At 37.2% G+C, this 6,983-nt stretch overlaps 1 non-coding gene across 1 annotated transcript; it reads left to right on the top strand.

Moving 5' to 3' along the window:
• The first annotated feature begins 3,139 nt into the window (after positions 1-3,139).
• TRNAK-CUU (transfer RNA lysine (anticodon CUU)) lies at positions 3,140-3,212 on the top strand. Its single transcript has one exon. It is a non-coding gene; the product is annotated as a tRNA-Lys (tRNA).
• Positions 3,213-6,983: the final 3,771 nt, after the last annotated feature.

The raw sequence follows: 6,983 nt of genomic DNA, 5'->3' as shown, positions 1-6,983 counted from the left end.
CAGTTAAGCACTGCTGATAAAACGGTGAACGAGAGTTTCTCATCCCTTAATGAGTTTATTTTCAATAGGAAAAAATAGGCAACAAAAAGTAAACAAGCAAAGTAGTTGCACCTTGTGGTGAAAAAGAAAAAAACAATGGAAGTTTGAACTTAGACCTGTTACTTATGGAGTGACTTTCAAAATGGGTGGTATTTAAACTGAAGCTTGGGGTTCTTACAGGAATATAAGCTTGGCTTGTTGTAGGAACTAGCAGGTCAGTGTGGCCTGTCATAGTGACTAAGTAGGGGAGAATGACAAGAAGTGAAATCAGAGAAGTAGACATGGGATCAGATCTTGTGGTTTGGATTTTAATCTGATTTTAAATGGAAAGCCAGCAGCATGTTTTTAACTGCTAAATACTTCAGTGTGTCTTTCCCCAAAAACGAAAACATTGTTTTACATATCCACAGTGCAAGTATGAAAATCAGAAAATTAACACCTTTTTTCTAGTCTACAGATGTTATTTTGATTTTAGTAAATCTCTCAGTAATGCTTTTCATAGCAAAAGAAAATCCAGGATCACATTTTACATTCAGTTGTCATGTCTCTAGTCTCCTTTAATAAGGACAACAGTTTTATAATATTTCTTTAGGTTTCATGACATTAACGCTTTTGAAGAGTACAAACCATTTGCTTTGTAGGATATTCCACCGTTTAGGTTTGTATGACTTTTTTCATGATAGATTAAAGTGAAGCTTTTTTGGCAGGAATGCCACAAAAGTAACCTTGTAATCATATTAGAACCTTATGTTAGGAGCACATGATGTCAATTTGTTTCTGTTTTGCCCTTTGTGGTTAATATCTTATGAAGAAATACCTTGAGACTATGTAAATATCCTGCTACTCAACCTTTCACTCACTATAGTATTCCATGATTCTTATTAGAATAAATTGTTATGATGATTGCCAAGTCATGATTTTTTAATTCTATCTTTCCTTCCATAGTTATTATGGGCTTTCTACTATGAGGTCATCAGCAGTTTTTCAAGCAGTATTACATGATCTAATTTAGTTATTAAATGATCTCTTTTGCTTTTGTGTGAAGAATGATAGCTACAGAGAAGAATACCAGTAGAGATTAGTTGGAAAGCTATTGCAGTCCGGTAGGCAAGAAGTAGTGGAGGGTGATTGGACTAGAGTGGTAGCAGTGGAGGTGAAAACATGGAGATGGATTTTAGATACGCAGGGCCTGCTGAAAAATTGGATGTAGACAGTAAGGGGGAAAGAGGAAATTCAATTGCTTCTCCTTGATAATGAAGCATTATAAAAAGGTTAGTTTTTATTCTTGAATAAATGTATTTAGATACACTTGGAAGACTAGTCATGTAATTTGCCTAATTCTCACTGAAATATTCTAGTTGCAATTTTTTCATAAGAGGTCTTGGTTCAAACCAGGGTAAGCCAAGAAAGTGCTGAAGAAAGCTAAAGAGTATAATCCTAGGAGGGTTTACTTTGAAGGTAAACTACAAATACTCCTAACTTGTTTAGGGGCCCAGTTAAACTCTTAATTAACTTTCCTGCTTTTATGTGATAAAAACTGAGTGCCTAGTGCCTATTGTATATCCATTAATAATCAAAAATTTGGAGTTCTTTCTGAACTCATTGTCAGATGAACTGCCTATTTGGGGGCTGGATTGTTGTTATCTTGTATCTTGGAAGAATACAATGAATTATATTTGTCTGAAGTTCTTGATTATTTACCTGATTCATTAGAAAACTTAAAAGGTATGGGTATGGATGTATTTGTTTGTTTTAATTACTCCAAATTACTTTAGGAAGTAGTGCATATAAAATTGGTATGTAATTTACACATATCTTTCTTACAGGGTGGTAAGTTTTTTGAGGTTGTCAGAGTCTGTTTTATACATCCATCTATTAGAATACGTAACAGTGCTTTGCGCATGGTAAGTACTTAATAAATGTGTTGAAAATGCATATAAATACAAATTCACTTCCCAGTTACATTTTGCCAAGTTATAAAAGAGTCTAAATAAACCATAGTTTGCAATTTCAAGAAAAAAGTGTTAGTGAATAATTGTGTTAATATTTGAAGTTGGAAAATTTTAAATATTCTACTTAAATCCTAGGTGCACTTTGAGGAATCTAAACATATATTATGTAATGCCACACTTTATTATTATGTTTTAATTAAGTAGCTCAGGAAATGTGATGCGCAATGTGTTTAACTTCTAAATACTGTGTTTTAGGGGTAGTATCCTAAGAGTTCTTTGTAACTCCCGCGTTTACAACTAGGCTTCAGTTGGCTGTTCTGAGCAGTAGGATGGACACCAACCCCATCACAGAAATTTGCAGAATTCCTTATCTAGAGAATTTCACTAGCATCACAGAATATGTGTATGTATGTGTATATATATATATATATATGTATATATATATAATATATGTTATATATATATATTTCCGTAGGAGATTATTACATTGTCCCAGGTTGTCATAATTTGTTCAGCATCAGTTCTCCTTTTCTCTTATAATTAACATTCTTTACCATAAGACGCAGTGACTCTATAATCCTTTCCTCCCAGCTTGTCTTTTGAGTTAGATAGTAATAACAATCGCTGAGGGTCCTATCTCTCAATTGTTAGGCCGTATTTTAATTGAACCAGTACCCCCTTCCTTAATTTAACTTTCCTTGACTGGATCATATTAAAGGAAAATAGCTAGGCTCCACTCTTTTTCCGCGTAGCTAACTCTTAGAGGTTGGACTTTTTAAATGCTGCGCCCAAAATTGTAGGAACCATTATGCCATTTGATAGAAGGTGAATAGCCTTGATACGTATTTATGTAAAGAAGATACCATATTCGGCAGTAAATATTCGGAAAAAAAGATTCAGTTATTCTGTGATGATAAGGACTTGCCTAAGTTTTCAGTTATCTTGGGATACACAAGCAACAAAAATTATTAAATCTAAGTACAATTAGATTAAGTATAAAATATTTTAAAAGAATTCTTATAACTAATTTGGAAGTTAATATCGAATAGTATGAAACAATTTTTTAATACAAACAAGGAATTGGAAAAGAAAAGTATATGTCGTTCAACACTCATCAAGAGAAGAAAAAAGAAGGCACGTTGTCAGGTGCCCGGCTAGCTCAGTCGGTAGAGCATGGGACTCTTAATCCCAGGGTCGTGGGTTCGAGCCCCACGTTGGGCGTACTTAGCTGTTTTATTAAAGGATTCTACTTCCCCTTAAATGTTTTGAGGTTTCTCTGCAACATTATAACTACGAAGAGTTTTTTAAACCAGATTAATTTAGATACTTTCAATATTAACCAGATCTCTGGAAAAAAGGCCATTTTGCAAACTAAACAGGTCTCAAACTGCGCTTGCGCGCTTTAGAATCACTCGTTCCTCTTCCTTTCCGCGATCCCTCCCTCCATCCCCACCGCCTCCTAAAGCACAGAGGAAACTGAAAGGCCACTGTTTAAAGTTGAAACTGATTTTTGTGTGTTACTGTATACTTGCAAAACTGCTGATAGAGGGAGGCTTTTTATTTTATCATAAGCCTCGGTTTTGGCAGCTTTTATAAAACTTCCGCGATCCGATGTAAAAACAGAGAGGAGAAGGACTTCGAAGAGAATGTGCCTTCCTTTCTTGTTTATTTTACTTTTTCTTCTTCTCAATATAAGGCTTGTCCTGGGGTAGGGGTGGGGGGAATGACCTCCGGAGAAATAGTGAGAAATGTTTCTTTCTGTGGTCAGATGTAGACAACCAGGGTGGAATCAGGTTTAATTCCATTGTTCCTGGGACTATATTTGGCAGCTATCCATCCAACTGGATAGATATTAGGAAGTCAATATTCTGGTAAAGATGAGGCGCTTTGAAACAGAAGCACGAAAGAACCGAGATGTGAAATTTGGTTTGGGCAATTAGATATTGTAGGAGACAGGACTTCCGCCTTTCTCCTTTCTTCACTGACAACTTTGGAGTAATCTGAAAAAGAACGTCTAAACCACAGCCAAGCACGTTCCAGACTCTCACTCCCGGGACCGTGTAGGTGAGCAATGCTAGCTAGCTCTTACCTAAAGTACTAGTTGTGTACTCAGAGTGTTACCTACTACCTTCCCTCCTACTAAATAAATGACCAATTTTCTCTCGGTTTTTGCCTTCAACGTACAAATATGTTATTTCTCTATTTTAAAACAAAACAAAACAAAACCTTTGACCTAGTTTCCCTGCAGGCTACCATTGTGTTTCTTTTTCCTCTTTGGAGCAAATTACCTCACAGTCGCCTAGGCTCAGGATTCCTCTCCTCCCATCTCTTGATCCTGACAATGCCCTGCAGCCAAAGACCAAAAAACACCTGTGGTTGAACAAGTTTGGCTTACTACTCCTTGCAGCAAGGGTGACCTGGAGTGTCTCAGGAAGAGTGTTAGAAACTATTTTAGGATTTGGGCTTTAATTGAGTAATTTTGGGAAGGGTCTAAGGAAGTAGGGGTTCCTTCTGGGTTAGGTGTTCTCAGAAAGCCAGAGCAATCCTATGATCTTAATAAATCTTATCTATAGGGAAAGCAGACTAAAGGAGGGATAAACTTGAAACAGGCAAAAATCACTCATTTAGCTAAGAGAGGATGATATTTGGTGTTTTGAGCTAGACACTGACCGACTTGTCTAAATGTTGTCAGAATGCCAATGACAAGTCCAGGCCTCTCCACTTCTGACCAACCCACTGTAGATCAGGGGTTCTCACAATCCTCTCCTCAGGTTTGATAATTTCCTAGAATAGCTCATAGAACTCAGGAAAACTACTTATTCTTGGTTTATTAAAAAGGATACAAATCTGGAATAGCCAAATAGGAGGCACACAAGGCAAGGTATGGGAAAGGAGCACGGAACTTCCATGTCCTCTTTGGCATGCCACTCTCCCAGCACTGAGTATGGTCACCATCCTGGAAGCTCTGTGAATTCTGTAGTTTAGGGATTTTTAAGTAGGCTTCATCACACAGGCATGATTATTGACTCAATTTCCAACTCCTCTCCTCTTGAGGATGGGGCTGAAAGTTCTATTTCTAATCATGGCTTAAGACTTTCTGGTGACCACCCCGATCCTGAAGCCATTCAGGAGCCCACCGAGTTGCCTCATTAGAATAAAAGACACTTGTATTACCCCAAAAATTCCAAGGGATTTAGAAAGATATAAAATGCTCCTAACACCTCCATCACTAAGGAATTTACAAGGGTTTTAAGGAGCTTTGTGACAGGAACTGAGGGCAGAGACCAAATATATATTTATTGTTATGCTTGCCTAATTTGTCTTTGAGTAACTAAGAAATGAGCCCAATCCCAGTCACCCTATTCTAACTCGCAACTACCCCACCATCCACTTTATCCCACACTATTTCTTCCACAGAGGGTATCACCTTTTAACTTCTCTCTCTTCACTTTCTCCCACACCCTTGGAATGTAGGTCCACAAAGGTGAGATTTTTCTCTTTGCTCACTAAGGTACCTGAAGCACCTAAATCAGTATTTGGCAGATGTTCAGTAACTATGTGTTGAACTAGTGAATTGAAAAAGGTGTATTCCCAGGACTGCCATAACAAACTACCCCAATCTAGGTAGCTTCAAAGAACAGAAAAGTAGTCTCACAATTCTGGAGGCTAGAAGCTTGAAACAAGTTGTAGGCAGAGTCATGCTCTCAAAGGCTCTCTTGAAGAGTTTATTCTTTGCTTCTTTACCTTTCTGGTGTCATCAGCAACCCTTGGTGTTCTTTGGTTTGCAGGTGCCTAACTCTAATCTCTGCCTCTGTTTTTCACACGTTTTCTCCTCGTGTTTCTCTGTCTCACATGGCATTTTCCTTTTCATATAAGGACACCAGTCATAGTGGATGAGGGCCCACTCAAATCCTCATAATTTGATTTCATCAGCAAAGACTTTATTCCCAAATATGGTCACATTCACAGGTATTTGGAGTCAGTACTTCAACATATCCCTCTAAGGCACACAGTTCAGTCTCCAACAGAGGACCCCATTCCTTAACCTTAGCCACTGGGTGTCTGCCACTTTACAGCTATCTATAAAGTTATATTCCACCTGAGATCTTATTTTTGTATTATTCAATGATGAAAAACTTCCCATAAATAATCCAAATTCTACAAAAAAATCTAAGTTATGTTTACTACAAAAGATAATAATAAAACAGTGAATCCATACAATTGATAATTAGTAGTACATCTATTCATGGCCATCCCATCGAGAGATTTCAAAGTTAAGAAAGGAAGACTTTGTTCTTATGGAGCTTACATTCCAGAAAGGAAGATAAAACCTGCAGAAAAATAAATGCAAGTTGAAAATTGGTAAGTGCTTCAATTACAGATAATATGCTTATGAGAAAAGTCTTACTTGGGAGAAAGAGTGCTGCAGAAAAGTGGTAAGCCCCAGAGGACGGAGTCATCTCAATTTCAGGAATGAATATATTAGGAAACTGGATGGCAAAATTGGGTTTTCATAGTTTTATTCACTGGTTTAATATGGTTTTCAAGTTCTTTGTGATCTAATCCTAAATTATAATTAGCAGTGTCACATCTCAGTGCCAAATGCTTTTAAGATTTTGTGTAGAGAATTCAGTTCACACAGCCTGTAGCCTGGAATAACCCCCAATTACTGAAATTCTCCTCATCCTTTAGGAACAAAGTCAAAAGCCTCCTGTACTCCCTGGTTAGAACTAACTACATCAGTAAAAAAGCAATTAATGCCCATTATGGCACACACCACATTCTGCTTTGTATCATCAATTGTGTACACATCCACTTCTACTAACCTGTCATCCCTCTAAGGGCAAAGGTCCATGTCCTACTTTTGCAGCACTTACAGTGTCTAAAACTATACTAGGTACACAGCAGAGAATCAATAAATACTGAATGAATCTTAGTTTGGGGCTATTAAAATAGCAGTACATGGTGACAAAGTAGACCTAGAAGTATTTG

Source organism: Vicugna pacos, chromosome 6 (genome assembly GCF_048564905.1).
Source record: "Vicugna pacos chromosome 6, VicPac4, whole genome shotgun sequence".
NCBI lineage: Eukaryota > Metazoa > Chordata > Mammalia > Artiodactyla > Camelidae > Vicugna > Vicugna pacos.
This window is presented reverse-complemented; position numbering and strand designations above follow the sequence as displayed.